Below are 22,151 nucleotides of genomic sequence, written 5' to 3'. Positions count from 1 at the left end.
ATGGGGGAGTTTAGAAGTGAACCCAGCAGACAGAGAAAGACTCAGAATTTTGGATGCAAGGGATGTTAACCTTCACTGGATGTTTGTGAAGTCTGCATACATAATCTGAAATGCTCTTGTCCCTGAATAATCAGCTACTGTCTGTTAGGAAAAGTCAATCTCTATGGCTAGCTACAACTTCAGGTATCAACAGAGGACCCAGCATTTCTTTCCTGAAGTCTTTAGTATTGAGAAACAAGTAATATTTCCTAGATTTTTCTTATGAGAGGGTATTGATGTACTGGGTTTTCTTCACCTAAAGCTACAGAAAAATGATTCTTGCTAAGATACATACAATGTATTTATTCACAGAGTATCAGAAAACATACATTCAAAAGAGAACTTAAGAATTAGGAAGCAACCATATAGAAATGAGGAATGCCCCAGCTATCTCATTACCACAAATTAATTAACTGTATATTTAGGGCTCCATTATGGAAACCAGCATGTTCCAAATACTTTTGTTCTGCCTGGTCTCTCTTTCTTTGCCTTATCCCATTCGTGGTCAGAGTCCCAGGAGAGAGAATAGACGGCCTTGATTGGATGATGATGTTCATCTAAGTTTGGGGAAGGCTGATGACCTTTCCAGTTAACCCCACTAAACCCACACAATGAAAGAAATCACACCATAATGAAAATCATTCCTGAATGAAGAAAGACTAGAAGCTGTCAGGCAAAATTCCCACCATTGAGCCATACTCTTTTTGAACTTGTTGATTCAAATAAAATTGGTTTTCTAAAAGTAAGAATAACTTCTGGTAGATCCAAGCTTATGTGAGGGCTGTAGGCAGATAAGAATGCAACACTGAAAAGCAGAACCAGTAGAGTTCAGCAGAGTGAGTGAAACATCAAGTGAAATAGCCTGAAAGTCCACAGCAGTAGGACAAGTCAATCAGCAAAGGCAAAGACAAAGCAAAAGAAGCTTCGAGGGTGGGGTAGCATATAGAGGGCCAATAAACTCATGTTCATCACCAACCTTGGGGACTTCAGTGACAAAAATGTGATGGAGGCATAATTTGAATAGAAGGGAGAATGGGATTTGTGGATAAAAGGAAATTTCTGAGAGCCAATGAGTGGCAGAGAATGGATAACACTTCCTGGCACTAGCATTTCAAATAATAAAATAGAACAAGGAAATAGAAAAATCATTTGTCAAATGCTAGTTTGTAATCATTGTTCCTGCTCAAATTAGATGGCAGATTATTATGATGAATAGGATATCTACAGAGCCATGCACACTATCTTCCCACAGGTCTTAGTAGTTGCAAAGAGAAAATTGTAACTGCAGTGGAGAAATCTGCCATTGTCACCTTAAGCAAATGATCAAAGTTAACATCATTAGTACTAAGACATACCAAAATAGGGCTGAGGGCACACCTCAGTGGATAAAGTACATGATATGCAACATGAAGACTAGAGTTTGGAAGCCCAGAACTCACATAAAAGCCAGCCAAGCATGGTGGCCTACTTGTAATCCCTGTACTTGGAAGGTGAACACTGGGGACCCCTAGGGCAAGCTAGCTAGCTAGATTAGACAGAATTGTCAAGCTCTAGATTCAGTGAACAACTCTGCCTCAGGAAAGAACATGGAGAATGCTTGAGGAAGACCCTAGCATCAACTTCTGGCCTCGTCATGTGTACACACACATATTTTCAAGCACACTCATGTGCACCTGTAGCCACACATACATGGGCTCTCATATATGCAAACATGCACATACATATAAATCCATAACACACAAACACACACAAACACACACACACATGCACACATGCAAAAAAGGAAAACTCATTTGCCTACCAATATGGTACCCTGGGAAGAGTACAACCTCATTACTGAAATCTTGTTGCCAAGAAAGGAAAACTTCAGTGCAAATCACATTCTCTGAAATAACTAGATAGTGATTCTCAAATGTCATGAGATTGGTATCTAAGGAGCCATGCCACCTAAAATCAATGTGAGCTCTTACATTAGATCAGAACTTTGAAAAATATGCTCATGATACAACTGAAAAATCAACTAAGTTTGTAAGTTGATGGTATTGCATTAACATTAACTTCTGGTTTAAATAAATAGATTTGACTACCAAGTATTCATAAAAGGAGACAGATATGGAGGACTCCAAGTGTTTTTACAACTTTTTTAAATCTCTAAAATTAGTTCAAGTAAAAAATGGTTTTAAAAATTTCAAATCATAGAGAAAGAAAAGCAAAAGAGGAAGGAGAGAGCGAAGGCAGGCGGGGAGGGGAAGAGAAAGCTCTAACCATATTTTCTTCTCACATAGCATTTGCTTCTGTGACCCATCTACTTCCCTTTTGATATATGAAGCCCAGATCTACTGAGGCAGTAGATTTTAAGCCCAGGTATCAGTGTCATGCCTCCTCATTACATCCTCCCTCTCCGTCCTCTGACACATGCCACAGTAAGACTTACCGAGTCTTCATTTCTACTGGAATGAGTACCACTTTCCACAGAGGAGGTAGTTTTGCATTTTAGGTGCAGATGTATGATTGAATGTGGACTCTGTTTGTCTTTGCAGTGGTTTCCAATTCTCCCATATGATGACCAGCTTTCTTCTTAGAGTTTTGCTGTTGCTGCCTCTGTTGCTTCAGGGTCATTCCAGTGCAAAATGAAGTGGCCACCATACAAGTCTCTCTGTCCTTCCCAGCTGCTCCTCCCTCTGATATTTCCACATCATTCCTCTCTCTAACTGATCACTTTGGCCCTTAAAAGGTGCACCCATCAACACTCCTTGGACAACCAGTCATTCACTCTGTTCTTTTTTTTAATTATTTGTTTAATAACCACATGAATAGAAGAAGCATTTCATTACAGCATTGTATCAGCCACTTTTCTGTTGCTATGATAGAAACACTGACCACAGCAATTTATAGAAGGAAGAGTTTATTTGAGCTTATGGTTCCATGGGGAATTACACTCCATTGTGGGAGGGAGGCATGGTGGTTGGAGGTGGCTGGAGCAGAAGCAGAGGAGCTAGGCTCTCACATCATCACACAGAACAGGAAGCAAGAGAGTTACTGGAGATCTGGCAAGGCTTTAGAATTCTCTAAGCCCACCCCCAGTGATGTGCTTCCTCCAGGATAGCCCCACCTTCTAAAACTGAAAAGCCATAAGGGCTTTGGTTTCTTTTAAATTTCCCCTGCTCTGGACTATGCCCCCTTAATCCCAGGAGACCACCCTCATTCTCTAGGACTAACTGCTCCTTTTCACTTCTGTAAACTGCTTGATTGCTTGGTTAAAAAGACAAACTATATTGACCCCATTCTGACTAGCTGTTTCAGGCAAGCCTGAACATGTACAGGCATGTTGTAATCTCCACCTGCCACCTCCACCCCAGGAGGCTATAGGTGAAGCAAGCCCAGACACATAGCAGCCTTATAAGGTAAAACAGAGACGTCTGGCTCTACAGATTACAGTCAGCACATTCCACAGCTCTGAGAGTAGCACCCACCAATGAGAAGCCCCCAGGACTGCATCCCTTGTAACCAATCAATTCAAAAGTGTGTTGGCGCTAGCGGACTCCTCGAACCAATCAAAATGTAACTCTGTTATTCCCTCCTCCCCTTGTCTAAAACCTATAAAAACTCCCTCCCCTTGCAATCGGTCCAAAGTCCAAATACTTGGAGCATATGGGGGACATTTTCATTCAAACCACCACAAGCTTTAACATATTCAATAACAATATCAAGAACAAAGATGCATCTCTTTCAAAACTGGCTGTAATTATTTAGGTTTACAGTTAAATTAATACAGTTATACAATATTGAACTCAGTATAAACCCTGTAAGAAATAAAATTGAATGAGGTTTTGTCCAAATACTTGGAGCATATGGGGGACATTTTCATTCAAACCACCACAAGCTTTAACATATTCAATAACAATATCAAGAACAAAGATGCATCTCTTTCAAAACTGGCTGTAATTATTTAGGTTTACAGTTAAATTAATACAGTTATACAATATTGAACTCAGTATAAACCCTGTAAGAAATAAAATTGAATGAGGTTTTAAGCTTTAAAAAAGATTTCCATTTCATTTTAAAATATACTGTTTCATACAGAAAACCTCATTTTTAATGGTACTAGCACTTAGATGTTTCAACATGTCTCTAATCTCTATGTATCCGATTATTACTAGTCACATTCAATTACACTTTGGATCCTTGGCATCTAAGTATGGATATAAAGTCATCAGGTAGATTTCAATGGTAAAGTTTTTTGCCTCTACTAACTAACATGAAGCAAATTTCTATGCTATTCATCAAATATAACTCATTTTTTCTATTTGTTGATTTTTCTCTGCATATTTTATAAGAATATCTGAAACAATCTTATCTATATAACACACCCCAAATGGCACCCTCCCAGAGCCTCCCCCCCACCCACTGGAGCCCACATACTTTGTGATCATCGTTACTGTCCGCTCTGTTGTTGGCACCTGCAACCATTCCTCAATGCTTATCCATTCACTGAATTTAGTCAACCTATCTAGAGTTCCTTGTTTTAGATTTTCCTTATCTAGTGGCAATCAGTTGCCAATATTCCTTTAGATAAGATTGGGGTATGCTGTTCATTTTCCCATTTCTATGCTGGGTTACTGTCTGGGAGTCTCTTGGGACACACTGGGGAACAACTCAAACGAAGGTATGTCCTGTCTGGCATTGTTTATTATTATGAAGCCTTTAGCTATACACATGAACTCTTAAAGAATTATATTGGTCCCTTTAATCTTTGGTTATACTTTCCTTATGGGTGTTTAAGACCGTACAGTTGACCCAGATAAACTAATTTATTTTTACGCTTAAGGTCATGTGAGGATCTGTTCCTCAGGGGTCACATGGGCTTGGGAGGAGCCCCTGGCTCCTTTCTTTTACCAGTTCCATCTATGTGAAGATAAGGCAAAGGACCTACTCAGCCATGGCTGGCTTCACTTGGAAGCATGGAGGAAATGTTTCCTCTGTGTTGACCCTCCTCTTTGTAGACTGGACACTGATTCAAGCCCATTTGGGCGGGTCTCCATGGCCACCTTGATCAAGAGGACAGGTGACTCACCACAGTTACAGGACATTTTGAGAGATGCTCATAATCCCCTGAAACTTAGTCAACCTAGGGGGGCAAGGAACAGAAACAGTCCTTTATGTCCCTCTGACCAAATTAGAATAGGCCTCATAGTATGTCTATTAAACATCCAAGGTTAGTTCCACCAGTCTGGTACTTTTAATTACCATGGCAAAGACCAAACCTTGATAAACCTTGCCTGGACATGTATTATATTCCTTGAGCTACTTGTATGTATAATTTGTCAGTAGGTTGTTCACTTAATATGGTTCTCTCTGGTTTTTTAAAACTAGCTAGGCATTATTTATTTCTTGCATCATCTAGCCCTTCCACCATGGTTTCCCCATTTAAAGTGGCCCCATTTTACCCATTTCTCCCTTAATAATACCCTTCTCCTATGGACCCATCTCTCATGAGCTCCTTCTTTCCCTTTGTCCCCAAGGTAACCTTGTATAAACTTCCTCCCCCCTCCTCTTAAAATAACTCCATTTTTATCCATATCTCCCTTATTAATGCCCATTTCCTACTGTTCTTTTCTTTCACATTTTTTCTTTTCCTTTACTTCCCTAATTCCTTTTCATTATCCTGGTTCCTGTAGTTATATCTCGATACATACTCACTTATAAGGATTTGGTGCTAGGATACACATATGAGGGAGAACATACATGTTTTTGTTGTTGTTGTTTTTCTGAGACTGTGTTACTTCACTTAGTATAGATGTGAAGTATGGATGTGGAACAGTTTCTAATTCCATCCATTTACCTGTAAATTTCATGATTTCATCTTTCTTTACTGCTGAGTAAAATTCCATCATATAAATGAACCTCATTTTCATTATCCACTCATTAGTTGAGGGACACTTAGGTTTCTTCCATCTGTTAGCTATTGTGAAAAAAGCAGCAATAAACATAGATTTATAAGTGTCTGTGCAATAGGATAGGTTCCTTGGGTATATGCCAAGGAGTGGTATAACTGGGTCAAATGGTATGTTCATTTGTAGTTTTTTAAGAGTTCTCCATACTGCTTTCCATAGGAGTTGAACAAGTTTACAATCCCATCAGCAGTGGATGAGTGTTCTACTTTCCCCACATCCTCTCCAATATTTGGTAGCATTTTTTCTCTTGGTCTTATCCAGTCTGACTGGGGTAAGATGAAATCTTAAAGTGGTTTTAATTTGCATTTCCCTAATTACTACTGATGTTGAACAACTTTTAAGATGCTTCTTAGCTCTGTTTATTCCTTCTTTTGAGAACTCTGTTCAGCTCCTTAGCCCATCTTTTAACTGGGTTACTTCCTTTCTTGATTATTTGTTTTTTGAGATCATTATATATTCTGGATGTTAAACCTCTGTCAGATGTGTTGCTGATGAAGGTTTTCTCCCATTCTATGGGTTTTCTCTTCACTTCCTTGGTTGCTTCTTTTGATGTACAGAAGCTTTTTAGTTTAATGAAGTTCCATTTGTTGATTCTTGACCTTGATTCCTGAGCCATAGATGTCCAATTTAGAAAACCCTTTCCTACACCTATATCTTGTAGGTTATTGCTAATGTTTTCTTCTAACAGTTTCAAAGTTTCAGCTTCACTTTGAGGTCTTTAATTCATTTGGAGTTGAATTTTGTGCAAGGTGAAAGATAGGTGTTTCATTCTTCTACAGGTGGAGATTCAGATTTACCAGTACCATTTGCTGAACATGCTGTCTTTCTTCCAGGGACTGTTCTTGGCCCTTTTGTCAAATATCAGGTGGCTGAAATTGCGTATACTCATATGTGGGTCTTCAATTTTGTTCCATTGATTTATGGGTCTATTTTTGTGCCAATACCATGTTTTTATTACTATAGCTCTGTAATACAGTTTAAAGTCTGGTACAGTAATACCTCCAGCATTGCTCTTAGTGCTCAGGGTTGCTTCAGCTATCCGAGGACTTCTGTGCTTCCATACGAATCTTAGGATGATTTTTTTCCAACTCTGTTCAGAATGTCATTGGGGATTTTGATTGACATTTCATTGAATCTATAAATGGCTTTTGGTAGGATGGGAATTTTCACAATATTAATTCTTCCAATCCATGAGTATGGGAGGTCTTTCCATCATCTGATGTCTTCTTCAATCTCTTTCTTTAAAGATTTAAAATTTTCATTGTAGAGCTCTTTAGTGTCTTTCATCAGGTTTATTCTGCAATATTTTTTGCAGCTATTGTAAAAGGGAGTGTTTCCATGTGTTCTTTCTCTGATTGCTTGTTATTGGTATATAGAAAGGCTACAGACTTTTGTAGATTAATTTTGTAACCTGCCACTTTAGTGAACATGTTATTAATTTCTAGTTTTCTGATGGATTTTTGGTGTCTTTTAGGTATAATATCATATCATCTGCAAAAAGGGATAATTGATCTCTTCTTTTCCATTTATTACTCCTTTAATTTCCTTCTCTTGTCTTATAGTTCTTGCAAGAGTTTCAAGCACTATGTTAGGAGTGGTGATAGTGGAAAGCCTTGTCTGGTTCCTGATTTTAATGGAAATGCTTCCAGTTTTTCTCCATTTAGAATGATACTGGCTGTGGATTTGTTGTATATGGCTTTAATTATGTTGAGATATGTTCCCTCCAGTACAATTCCCTCTATAACTTTGAACATAAGTGTATGTTGAATTTTGTCCAAGGCCTTCTGTGCATATTTATTGAGATGACCATGTGATTTTTGTCTTTGAATCCATTTATATGATTTATGACGTTTATTGTCTTATTTATATTGAACCATCCCTGCATCTCTGTAATAAAGCTGACTTGACCATGGTGGATGATTGTTCTGATGTGTGTCTGTATGTGGTTTGCAAGTATTTTGTTGAGAAATTTTGCATCTATGTTCATTAAATATATGGGTCTATAGTTTATTTTCTTGGTTGTATCTTTACCTGGCTTTGGTATTAGAGTGATATTGACTTCAGAGAAGGAATTTGGAAATATCCCTCCATCTCTATCTTTTTGAATAAATTAAGTAGTATTGGATGTAGATCTTCTTTAAATGTGTGGCAGAATTCTGCTTTAAATCCATCTGGTCTTGGGCTTTTTTTTTTTTTTTTCCTGGGAAATTTTTTATTACTGTTTCAATTTCCTTATGTGTTATGGATCTGTTTAAGCTTTTAGGTACTGGACCATTTCTTTTAGGTTTTCAAATTTAGTAGCATATGTGTTTTTAAGGTATTTGCTTATAATATTCTGGATCTTTTTGATGCCTCTTGTGGTGTTTCACCTTTTCATCTCTGATTTTGTTGATTTGGAGGTTCTCTTTCTTTCTTTTGGTTAAGTGGGCTAGTGGTCTGTCAATCTTGTTCATCTTTTCAAAGAACAAGCTCTTGGGTTCATTGATTCATTGTTGTTTTTGTTTTTTTCTATTTCATTCATATCTGCTTAGATTTTTGTTATTTCTTATTGTCTTCTGGGTTTAGACTTCATTTGCTATTGTTTTCAAGTGTCTTGAGTTTCAATGTTAAGTCATTTATTTGTGTTCTTTCCTATTTTTTTAACATAGGCACTTGAGCTATAAACTTCCCTCTAAGGACTGCTTTCAGCCTGTCCCAGAGGTTTTGTTGTGTTGTATTGTCCCTTTCATTTAGTTCCAGTAATACCTTTATTTCTTTCTTAATTTCTCCTTTGACACATTCATCATTCAAGAGTGTGTTGTTTAATCTTCATGTGTTTACATGGTTACTAGGGTTCTTCTGGTGTTGACTTTAAGCTTTATTGCATTGTGGTCTGATAGGATGCATAGAATTAGTTCAATCTTTTCATATTTGCTGAGGTTTGTTTTGTGTCCCAGTATATGGTTGATTTTGGAGATAGTTCCATGGGGCACTGATTAGAAACTATATTCTTTGGTGCTTGGATGTAATATTCGGTAGATGCATATTAGGCCCATTTGATATATGGTATTTTTTAAATTCAGATGCCTCTCTGTTAATTCTCTGTCCTGTTGACCTAATTAATGGAGACAATGTGTATTGAAGTTCCCCACTATTAATGAGTTGGGATTAATCTGGGTCTTAAAGTCCTATAGTATTGATTTTATGAAGTTGGGTGCACCAGAATTTGGTGAATATATGTTCATGATTGTAACATCTTCTTTGACAATTGTTCCTTTGATCAGAATGAAGTATCCCTCTTTATCTCTTTTGATTAGTTGAAGATATCTGTTAGGTTCATTTGATGTATGATATCATTTAATCCATATGTCTCTCTGTTTGTTCTTTGTCCAGTTGTCCTGTCTAATGGAGACAGTCCCCCACTATTACTGAGTCGGGGTTAATCTATGTCTTAAAGTCCTGTAGTATTGTTTTTATGAATTTGGGTGCACCAGAGTTTGGTGCATATGTGTTCATGATTGCATTATCTACTTGGTTAATTGTTCCTTTAATTAGAATGAAGTGACCCTTCTTATCTCTTCTGATTAGTTTTACTTTAAAGTCTGTTTTGTCAGATATTAGAATTGCAACACCTGCTTTTTTCTTAATCCCATTCACTTGGTATATTTTTTCCATCCTTTCAATTTAAGGTAGTACCTGTTATTGAAAGTGAGATGAGTTTCTTGCAGACAACAAAAAGATCAGTTTTGTTTCTTAATCCATTCAACTAGTCTGTGTCTTTTGACTGGGGAGTTTAGCCCATTGATATTTAAAGTTATTAATGAAAGACCTATATTGATTATTGCCATTTTTATTTCTGTTCACATTCTTGGTGTAGCTGTGCATTTCCATAGTTATTATTTTCATTAAGTTTCTTTCCTTAACCCCTTGAGTTTTGTCATTCCTTTCCTTAGGTCTTTGTATTGCTTCAAGAACTCGCTGAGGGACTGGTTTTGTGGACATGAATTATTTTACACTATTTCATGGAAGATTTTTCATTTTGCTTTCAACTCTAATAGACATTTTGGCTGTGTAAAGTAATCTAGGTTGGCATCTGTGGTCATTTAGAACTGGGAATACTTTGGTCCACACTGTTCTTGCTTTCATATTTTGTGTTGAAAAGTCAGCTGTAATCCTGATGGGTTTTCTTTTATATTTAACTTATTGTTTTGCTTTTACAGCTTTCAGTATTTTTTGTTATTCACATTTAGTGTTTTTACTATGATGTGCAGTGGAGAGTTTCTTTTATAGTCCTTACTATTTGATGTTATATATGCTTCTTATATTTGTATGGGCATGCATTTCTTTGATTTGGGGAAATTTTTTCTACAATCCTGTTGCAGATCTGGTCCATACCGTTATCCTGAGATTCTTCTCCTTCTTGTATGCCTATTATTCATAATTTGGCCTTTTTATGGTGTCACACAATTCCTGCATATTCCATTCTTGTGTTTTCTTAAATTTTTCATAATCTTTGCTTGAGTGGTCTAATTCTTCCACTTTATGTTCCAGTGTTGATATTCTGTTTTCTATTTCACTCATCCTATTTGTGAGGCTTTCTCCTGCCATTTCTAATAGGCTTATTGAGTGTTTCACTTCCTTCTTCATTTCAGCTTGAGCATTCTTCACTATTTCTACTCTTTTCTGAATTCATTCGGAAGTTTATCCTTATCTTCTTTCAGTTCTTTGATTTATTTCTTTGTGTGGTCTTTAAATACACTGTTTATAATAGTTCTTTTGAGTTTCCATGTACTGTGTTATCTCTACAGGGTTCTCACTGTACTCTTCTAGAAGACTGATGGTATGATGGTACTTGGTGGGGATGTATTATTTTGATTTTTCATTTTATTTTTCCTCTGTGACTTTGACATGTGGATTTCTTTTGTAGATTCTAGTTCTTGAGTGAGACTAAATCCTTCCCTTTTTGAGTTTATGTCTGCTTCTTTTTATAAACTTTATGTGCCTTTGTGGTTTACTTGTTGGGCATGAAAAGCTGGTTGGTCTAGGCTTCATGTTCTTGCTTTTGATTTTACATTGGAGTGGCCAAATTGCTTTCGTCTTGCTGCTCAGAAGTTCCCACAGAAGCCCAAATTCGATGAGGAACAGATGATCTCAGGTTTTCTCCTAAGTTATAGATGCCTCCAGGAAAGATGCTGGCCTCAGGAATTTGAGGTCTGGCCTGGCCTGGGAGCAGGGCCCAGGAATGATGCTGACCCCCAGAGATGTAAAAGGAGGTGGGAGCAAGAAGAGGCCAAGGGCTCCTGGGGACTATAGGGAGGAATTTGTTTGATCTGGATGCAAAGGATCAGGAAGCAGTGGGGATTCTGGGCTAAGAGGTCAGTCCATGGGTCTGGGGTGTCACAACAAGAGATGGGCCAGTGCCCCTGCTAGGATGAGATGGTGTGGGAGAGCTGGGTAGTTTAATGAGGCTGGGGGAATCAAGGCATACTGGGCACAGCCAAAATTACTGAGGCAAGCTGCTACCTCCAGAAAGCTGTGGGGCTGGGCTGCCCATAGATGCAAAGGGTGGTAGAGACTGGAGTGTGGAATTGTGTTAGTCTGGACTCAAAGAATCAGGAAGCAATGGAGAGTTTTGGCCAAGAGGTCAGTCTAGAGATCTGGGGTGTCAAGACAGGAAAAGTGCCAGTACCCCTGTTAGGAGGAGAGATGGGGAGGGGGAGCTGAGAGGATGAATGAGGCTGGGGGAGTCAAGGCACAGTGGGCACAGTAGCCAAATGTACCCAGGCAAGCTGCTGGCTCCAAAAAGGCAGTTCGAGGAATATTTTTCTTTCTTAATTTCTCCTTTGACCCATTCATCATTCAGGAGTGTGTTGTTTAATCTACATGTGTTCATGCAGTTATTAGGGTTTTTTCTGGTGTTGATTTTTAAACTTTATTGTATTGTGGTCTGATAGACTGCATGAAATTATTTCAATTTATGGAATTATTTCAACTTATTTGTATTTTTTAACACTTGTTTTGTGCCCCAGTATATGGTCAGTTTTGGAGAAAGTTCCATGGGGTTCTGAAGAGAAAGTATATTTGGTGCTTTGGTGGAATATGCAGTAGATATCTGTTAGGCCCATTTGATGTATGGTATTGTTTAATTCAGATATTTCTCTGTTAATTCTCTGTCCTGTTGACCTATCTAATGGAGATAGTGGGATACTGAAGTCCCCTACTATTAATGAGGTGGAATTAATCTGGGTGTTTTAGTCCTCTAGTATTGTTTTTATGAAGTTGGGTGCACCAGAATTTGGTGAATATATGTTCATGATTGCAATATCTTCTTGGCCTGTTGTTCCTTTGATCCGAATGAAATGATCCTCTCTATCTCTTCTGATTAGTCTTAGTTTAAACTTTATTTTATCAGATATTAGAATTGCAATGCCTACTCTTTTCTTAGTACCATTTGCTAGGTATATTTTTCCATCCTTTCACCTCAAATTAGTGCCTGTACTTGAAAGTAAGATGAGTTTCTTTCAGACAACAAAAAGATGTGTTTTGTTTCTTAATCTATTCAACTAGTCTGTGTCTTTTGACTGGTGAGTTCAGTCCATTGATATTTAAAGTTATTAATGAAAGATGTGTATTGGTTTCTGTCATTTTTACTTCTGTTCACATTCTTGGTATAGCTGTGCATTTCCACAGTTATAATTTCATTGAGCTTCTTTCCGTAACCCCTTGGGTATAGTAGTTCCTTTCATCAGGTCTTTGTATTGCTTCAAGTGAAGGGCTGAAGGGCTGGTTGTGTGGACATAAACACTTTCAGCCTATTTATGTCATGAAAGAGTTTTCTTCTCCTTCAACTATAATAGACATTTTAGCTGGGTAAAGTAATCTGGGTTGGCATCTGTGGTCATTTAGAACTGGAAATATTTTGGTCCAGGCTCTTCTGGCTTTCATAGTTTGCACTGAAAAGTCAGCTGTATTTCTGATGTGTTTTCCTTTATATGTGACTTGTTTTTCTTTTGCAGCTTTCGATATTTTCTCTTTGTTCTGTAAGTTTAGTGTTTTTACTATGATGTGCTGTGGAGCATTTCTTTTCTGGTCTTGTCTATTTGGTGTTCTATATGTTTCTTGTATTTGTATGGGCATGTCTGTCTTTAATTTTGGGAAACTGTCTTCTACAGTCCTGTTGAAGATCTGGTCTGTACCATTATTCTGAGTTTATTCTCCTTCCTCTATGCCTACGATTCATAAGTTTGGTCTTTTATGGTGTCATACAAACCTGCATATTCCATTCTTGTGTCTTCTTAAATTTTTCATAATCTTTGCTTGAGTAGTCTAATTAGTCCACTTTATCTTCCAGTCTTGATAGTATGTTTTCCATTTCATTCATCTTATTTGTGAGGATTTCTCCTGTCATTTCTAATTAGCTTACTGAATGTTTCACTTCCTTCTTCATTTCAGCCTGAGTAGTCTTCAATATTTCTAACTCTTTTCTGAATTCATTCAGAAGTTTATCCCTATCTTTTTTCAGTTTTCTGATTTCTTCCTCTATGTGTCCTTTAAATTCACTGAATTATTTTGCATGTTTGTAATTGTTCTTTTGAGTTCCATGTCCTGTGTTATCTCTAGGGGGTTCTCATTGTACTCCTCTAGAAGACTTTTGTACTTGATGGGGATATAGTATTTTGTTTTTTTGTGTTATTTTTTCTCTGTGACTTTGACATGTGAATTTCTTTTGTAGTTTCTGATTCTTGTGTGAGACTCAAGCCTTCTCTTGTTGAGTTTAGTCTTCTTCTTTTTGTAAACTTTATGTGCTGCCCTCAGGAATTTGAGGGCTGGACTGGCCGGGGAGCAGGACCCAGGAAAGATTCTGAAGCTGGTGGCTGTGCCACCAGGAATGCAAAGGGAGGTGGTGACAAGAAGAGGCTCCCTAGGGCTCCTGAGGACTACTGGGAGGAACTGGGTTGTTCTGGATGCAAAGGATCAGGAAGCAGTGGGGATTCTGGACAAACAGGCCAGTCCAGGGGCCTAGGGTGTCAGGACAAGAAATGGGCCAGTGCCCAGGCCAGGAGGAGAGATGGAGCAGAGAAGATGGGAGGGTAGTGAGGCCAGGGGAGTCAAGGCTGGGGTGGGCACTGTGGGACTTACTCAGGAAAGAAGCTGGCACCAAGAAGCCAGTGGCTGTGCCACCCAGGGGCACAGAGCTCTGTCTCAGTTTTTAATTGGAACAGAAATTTACCAAAGAAATATTATTTTCAAATTCAAACAGTCTTGGTGTTGATTTTTTATTTATTCTACAAAAAAAATGAATTTCATTTTCTTTTGGAAAATTATCTTTTTTCTCCTTTTCATCTCATGATTTTGAATGATAAGGGTTTTTTCCCAACATCTTTCTGTCATGTGTCCCTACTCTTATTTGCTTAATTAGTACCAAATATTAATCTTCCTACACAATCAAGCTATGTACACAAATTGCATGCAAAATAGATTTCTATACATGAAGCCATGCTTCTTTTGAGTTCCATTCTATCTAATGAGTATATGAGTATTAAAAAATGAGATTTAGCTATATAATATCTATAGTGGGATAATCTTTTGAAGAACTTCATGACCCTGGAGTGACACAATAGCATGCTTTTAATTCCAATATCTTTCTACTGGAGAAAGGCAGAGGCATGACCAGCACTAGGCAGTAATGTGGTCTCAAGCCCGTTCTACTCATAGGCTCTCTCAGTATAACTAAATATGCTCATATTTGTTCATGATTTTTCCCCAAATAACATCTCAGAGAAACTATCAAAATATTGTTGGCTATGGAGTATTTTAAAGCCAAGAGAAATTATTTATTAATGAAAGAAATTACACTGATTTCAAATACAATGAAAGTCTCTTACTTAATGTGCATTACAAATTAAAGCAGAATTACTTACAATAGTGGTATGACTTTAATGAGTTTTTCTTTTCTTTCTCTTTTTTAAAAAAATTTTATGTGTACATGTGTATTGCCTACATGCAGGTAAGTGCACCTGTGTTCTGCAATGCCTGTGGAAGTCAGAGGAGGCTGTTGGATCCCCTGGGACTGAAGTTACAGACAGTTGTTAGCTGCCATGTGGGTGCTGGGATTAGAACCTGGGTCTTCTGCAAGAACAAACCAGTGTTTTTAACCGCTGAGCCATCCCTCCAGCCCCTGAGTTTGTTGTTCTTTAGTGACTGACTAGTACCCCAAATGGGGACAGAGGTTAGTGACAGTTATGTACCAGAAGATATTAAATGAGAATCTCTGACTTAAAAACTAATTCGCAAGGGAATAAAATGCCTTTCTGAATGAAATATTTGGGTTTAGGACCACAAAGCCACCTTTGGCTTACTCTTAATGACAGTTTTATTATAGGGATGTAAAAATAAAATAATAGAAATTAGAAACAGCTGCATAGCCAGGCTTCCAAGAAACAAGAGTAGTTTTCATAATATCCCCACAGTACCCACTCTGGTCATGGAGGAGAAAGAGTTGCCGTTTGGTTTACAGCCTTGCTGTGGAGACCAGGCTGTCATTTGTCTTCCTTTCTGCATTACTCACTTTGTTTTTTCACCTCACTCAAGTGCTACTTCCTGTTATGGTTTTTGTTTTTGTTATTGTTTTTACTTTGCCATAATCATCTCTGCACTGTAATGGGCCACAGGATGCATACTTCCTCATATCTGCTTCTTCATAATTTTCCCTGGACCATCACTTTGCTGCCTTGTCTCTGGGTGAAGATCCATTTCTGCATCACTCTTGTGTCTCTTTCTGTGTGTTTTAAATTCTGTTAATATAAGAACAGCATCAGATTTGCCCTTCAGTTTGAGCACTTAGTTCTCATGATGGACCTCCTCATCAACGCCAGTGAGTTATTAGTGGTGGTTACGTAGTTGGCGTGCATTCTAGGCTTGCTACCTGAATGTCAGCATTTATGGGTCAAATTGGACAAAGCACAGAAACCCCAAAATGGAGAGAAGGCATGGCAACTTTCCAAAGACTCTCAAAGAAGCTTATAAGTACATTGAAAGGCTTATCCATTCCATTTCATTAGACTGTGCGTCAGAACAAATTTAAGAAAATTAATTTTCCAGGTCTAAAGGTGCTTCTATTATTGGCATCATTAGTGGGCTATGTGATGTCCACATAGGCCCTGAAGGATGATAGACTGTTACCAAACAATGCAGAGCTGACTGGCTTAAGGAACCAAGGAGATTGTGTTGCAGCTTCCATCAGCTTCCTGTGCTAACCAGCTCAGCTAACCAGCCTGCTGGGTACAACATTTAAACACAGCCTCACACCCAAACATAGCCATCACCGGCAAAGCCATCTGTGACAAATGAGATTCAATCAGCCCTCTGGCCTCCCAGGCTCAAGATAACATTTCTGCTATTGATAGTATCAATTCATAATTTAATTTCAGGTCCTAGCTCTTAGGAGATAAGACTGTTTGCAGAGCAAAAATCTAATCCAGTTGAGGGTATTGGGCAGAGTTCCATAAATTCCGATGACCACAACATACTCTGGTTTCCTTAAAAACCTGCTAGAATACTTTCTATAAGCTTGAATCAAATCAAATGAGTAATAATGAAAATGGTGCCACAGAATTTAATATATTATTTTCTATTTATCTAGTGCATGAACTCAACAATCAGCCTGAATATATCCTTTAAAAAGACAGAAAAAAAAGTTGTAGTCATTCAAGAGAGCAAGAAAAACAAGTCTTCCTCTTCAGATATTTAGTGAAAAAATAACCCCATACCTTTATTAGTTTATTGTGTGTTATTTACTCTGAAAAGATGCACATGGTTGCTAAAGTTTCAAGACACACAGAAGGATAAACAGAGGTCTGTATTCACAGCCCGGTATTCAGTTTCTTTGCTGAAGGTCTGCCTTCTGCACCTTTATTTAAGACCTACAGCTGTAAGCCCTGCCACCTTCAGCTCTCCTTGACAAGTTCAGCCCCTGCTGCTCTGTGATTGATGTAGGCGTAGCCCGAGTTATCAGGCAGCTCCTGACCCGTCCAACGAGGATAATTTTATTGTATGTCTGTTTAGCCTCAGTCTTGTGCTCCCTTGAAGGCATCAATTCTCTCAGGTGAAGAACACAAATAAAATTTAGGAAATTCCCCCTCAGGCTAAGAGGTTAGGAAACATGCCAAGATTTCTCTGAATGAAGTCACCCTTGGCATAATCTCCAGGCGCTCTGGCCATTGCTCACCACCATGTGCTGCTCTTTGATTAGACAAGAATTAAAGGCGCTGTGGAGTCATTCGGGGGTTTGATTGCCAGTCGTTTTCTTCTCTGATCCAGTATCTGTTTTATAGTTGAATCCCAAGATGATCTTTGCTCTTCTCTCTCCTTTGCCTTTCCTTGCCTGTACTTGTATGTGTGCACAAGTGTGAGTGAACCCTATGAAATGACAAATAACCATAAACAATAGGTATTTCTTCTATCTGCCTCCTCCCTTCTGAACAAAGAACTTTTGAGAAATTGTCTCTCTCCCTCGGTGTGGTGCAAAATCATTAAATAAAAATTACAGGGTAGTTTAGCCAATTTCTCCACTCTATGCTGAATTCTTCAAAGCTGTTATCTTACATGCTGCCTGCCTGCTTTCTCCCCATTTGTAGCTTCTACCTCCAAGGTAGAAACAATAGTGAATCCGTCATGGATTCATTCCCTCACACCAAACTGGCTCTAGTAATCCAAAAGCATTGCATTACGGAATAATACCAATACGAGTTCCTTGTATGATTCCTCTTCTCTGAAAATACGGACAAGAGCAAACAGCGTTATTCACCATTTAAATGCAAATACTTGAAAGCAAATTATGAATACAAAAATATCATTATTACTAAAGTTAAAATGATAGCAACAAGGAGCAAAAAGAACAATTTTTTGCTGTCAGATGCTGATTACTTTCTTTAAGTGGAGGTTAATATTCTTAGGTTGTCACATTATTAAATAAAATATTGAGATACATAAAAATTAGCATCTAGTCCTGCTTTACATGCTCCCCCCAAACACCAATTCTTTACCTTGAAGGGATGACTTGAGCTATGTATTTCCATTAAATGAGAAGACACCATCAAAGTAATCTATAAAATTCTTCATTTATAAAAGGCTTCTGAGCATTAGGATGGAACAGTTCACTCCCTCCTCTTCTGTCTCCATATGGGTGATTTCCGAAAGGGATCACTGAAGCAACTCCCTCGTATATCTTTATTTTTCATGTAAATTAAATTCATTTATAGCTTATGTATAAAACTTAAAAATAGTACATATTTATTAGTATCATATGATGTTTTAGTACATGTACGTATTCTGTGATGTTTAAATCAAATTAAACATATCTATTTCCCCAAATGTTTATTTATGACTTTTTGCAAAAATAAGGCCCTTCTAGTTTTTTTTTTAAATGCAGCACACTATGTTCACCCTATTGTTCAAGACCACACCAGAACTTCTTTCTTCTGTTTAACATAGGTCCCATTGTTAAAATTCTCCCCATCTCCCCTCCATTCCATTTCTCTGTTGATCAATGACTATAGAAGTGTCTCTCTGATCCTCCCTGTTCCAGAGACAGCTTCATCTTCTCCTGCAGTGCCAGCCTGGTCCATGGGATGTGATGGTGAAGGTCAAAGTAAATGGATTTGGCTAATTGGATTCTGCCTTCCACTCTGGCAAGGCAGATATTGTTATCATCAACGGCCTTTTAATTGATTTCAACTGCATGGTCGATGAATTCCACTATGATTCACCCATAGCAAATTCCAAGGCACAGTCAAGGCTGAGAACAGGAAATTTTCCATTAATAGAAAGGTCACCTCCATCTTTCATAAACCAGATTCCACCATCATCAAATGAGGTGATGCTGGTGCTGGGTATGTTGTGGAGTCTACTGGTGTCTTCACTACCATTGAGGAAGCCAGGGCCCACCTGAAGAGTGGTGCTAAAGAAGTCATAGACCTTTCTGCTAACATCTCATATTTGTGATGGGCATGAACCATAAGAAATACAATTCACTCAAGATTGTCAGCAATACCTCCTGTCTGTACAATCAGGACAATTTTGGCATTGTTGAGGGACTCATGACCACAGTCCATACTATCACCACCACCCAGAAAACTGTGGATGACCTCTCTGGGAAATTGTGTGGTGATGGTAATGGGTTGCCCAGAACATGATCCCTACATCTACTAGCACTGTCAAGGCTGTAGCCAAGGTCATCCCAGAACTGAATGAGAAACTCAGTGGCATGGACTTCCATGCTCCTGTTGGCAACATGAACATTGTAGATCTGATCTGCCTGCTAGAGGAAGCTGCCAAATACAATGACATCAAGAAGGTAGTGAGGCAGGCATTGGAGGGCCCCCTAAAGGACATCCTTAGCTACACTGAGGACCAGATTATCTCCTGTGACACTGTGTCCCAGGGGCCTGGTTCCGCCAAGGGATGGGTCCTACTGTGGAGAATTGACTGCAGAGAGTTAGCCATGGAGGGAAGGGCTTCTGGGAGCCATCTTGGGATGGAAGCTGTGGAGAGAAAGATGTTCCCAGCGTCTCATGTGCGTGCACTGTGAGAGGGGGCATTTACAGACCTGGGGAAAGACTGCTGGTCCAAGATGCGTGGGCAAAAGTTAACGCAGACTGTGGGTGGGTACAGAAGCTATCCCACTGAGCTGTGCAGAGCTGGGTGCTGGGTGTAGGGTGTTTGTTTCTTTGTAAGTTTCTCCATCTCCCCCTCCCTACCCAAGATAAAAAATAGTCCAAGATGCGTGGGCAAAAGTTAACGCAGACTGTGGGTGGGTACAGAAGCCATCCCACTGAGCTGTGCAGAGCTGGGTGCTGGGTGAAAAATTCAGATAAAAATGTTATGTAGTTTGTCCGATAGTGCCCTGAGCAAGAGACCCTGGAAAAAATGAGGGCGGGTCAGAGACCGGGAAGGTGAAAATTTAGTGGGACAGACACCCATTTTTCTACCTTTGGTGCTGGGCTTGCCATTGCCTTTAATGACCTCTTCGACAAGTTCATTTTCTGGTATGACAATGAATGACTTTACCTACAGCAACAGTTCAGTGGTCGTCATGGTCCACATGGCCTCCAAGGAGGAAGAAGCCCTGGACAACCCATTTCAGCAAGAACAGCAGAGCAAGAGGAAGAGAGATTGAGACCTTGCCATCTCTGGAGTCCCTGTGCCAACTCAACACTGAGCACATTTATTGTCTCCCTTCACAGTTTCCATCCCAGATCCCCAGAGCAAGGAGAGGGACTTAGTAAGCCCTATTCTCTGGAATACTGTCAATAAATTTAACTGTATCTAGCCAAAACAAAAAGCAAAAAACAAAAACCACCCCCCCCCAAAAAAAAACCACTAAACAAACACAACAAAATGAATATAAAAGCCTGTTTGGACATCAGCTTAATTTCCATTCCTTAAAGGCTTCAATTTTCTAGGGCAGAATGATGCTAAGAAAACCTACATTGACAGCTGGGGCTACAGGGCGACCCTGTCTCAAAAAGAACAACAACAACAACAACAAAAAAAAAAAAACAAACTACATTGTCTAGTTCACACTACGACTATGTTAGTTTAATTATGGGCTGAACACACCTCAAGCCTTCAGAGATCTTAAAGAAATGAAGTGGGGAATTTGATTTTCATTTGCTGGACTCCTATGGTTATTTCTCTGATTCTAAACTTGAAAGAATAGGAAAGGACCATTATAGGTTCATTTCCCTGAAAGACCCCAGTTAAAGGAGCAAGCTCTTGGATTTGAGGGGGGAAGAAAAGATTAGAGAAGAAAGGAAGGAAATTTTTTAAATGTTTGTTAAATGGTTGTTAATAAGCTGGTGAATATGTAAATGAATGAGTTAAAGGATAGCAGAATTTTATACAGATTGATTTAAATTAAATAATCTAATATTTATGGGATTGTGTATCTGTGCACTCGTGCAAATGCAACATACAGTTTTCAGGTCACAGTACTTAAGGTACATTCAAGCTTCTCTGGAACTTTGTGGCATGTGCATGAGTGTGCAGGTACACTTACTGGGGATGCATGTGTGAAGGCTAGGAGTCAAGGTCATGTGTCTTCCTCTGTTTCTGTCTATCATACCTTTTGAGACAGGATCTCTCACTAAGCTAACATAAAGACAGTGTCAGTTTTTTTGAGCATAGGTTGGTCTAATGGCCAGTTTAATAAAGATGACAACTCCCTGTGAGACAAAGTTCAGGCAAGCTAGCCCATAAGAACCTTGGAACCAACTGTTTTAGCTGGAATAGCTGATCAGCTAGCCCCCAGTATCTTTCTGTCTCTGCCTGCTTCCTAGCACTTGGGTTACAAACAGGCATTAACACAGTGAACTTTGACATGGGCCCTGGGATCCTAATTCAGGTCCTTGTGCTTGTACAACACTTTACCCACTGAGGTATTTCCTCATCCTTAGAACATTTTATTATGAACAGTATGCCCTATATTACAAACCTCTATAAAGTAAGAAATTTCTTTTGGTTTTCCTGTATCTATGATCTAGCTTAGCACTCAGTTGGTCTTGGATAGCCAGGTGCAGGTGATATGGAACAGATTTCATAGGGCTCTCCTCATTGAGTGCTTGCTGGATACAGAACATTGTGAGTTCTATTGCTGACAGTGAATCATGGCATGATGTTTAGGAAAGGTAGAGAACTAGTGTTCAGTGTTTTAGGGTTTCATTGTTCAGTGTTTTTTCAGTGTGTTTGTTTATGAACATCATTCATTTACTTAACTATGATCCCAAATGATACTTTAGTATATTGATATTAGATTTATTTTCAAATTAAAATGTCTTCATGGAAATGGAAATTATTTATACATTGCTAGTAAGAATATAAACTGAAACAATCATTCTTAGAATAATTTGGCAAGATCTATCAAAAACTTCAAAAACAACCATTAACTTTTGAAACAGCAATTTCAGAATTTATCCTCAGGAAATCATGTCTATATTCCAAAACATACCCCAAAAAGTTAAGAGGGTTTGCATATAATAGTAGCAGTTTTAAAATGTATCAGTGCTTAACAGTGAGAAAAATGTTGTTTCAATTAATTAATATTCACTTTAGTATACTTCATACACAAAGAATTATGGAGTAAAAATCATAGTGTACATACATTTAAGGTTAGAAACAATA

General features: G+C 38.5%; 1 pseudogene; it reads left to right on the top strand.

Annotated features, from left to right (window-relative positions):
• Window positions 1–18,606: 18,606 nt before the first annotated feature.
• On the top strand, window positions 18,607–20,148 carry LOC103746291 (annotated as a pseudogene).
• The last annotated feature ends 2,003 nt before the right edge of the window (window positions 20,149–22,151 follow it).

This window comes from Nannospalax galili, unplaced genomic scaffold (assembly GCF_000622305.1).
Source record: "Nannospalax galili isolate Female #2095 unplaced genomic scaffold, S.galili_v1.0 scaffold552, whole genome shotgun sequence".
In the NCBI taxonomy this organism is placed as follows: domain Eukaryota; kingdom Metazoa; phylum Chordata; class Mammalia; order Rodentia; family Spalacidae; genus Nannospalax; species Nannospalax galili.
This window is presented reverse-complemented; position numbering and strand designations above follow the sequence as displayed.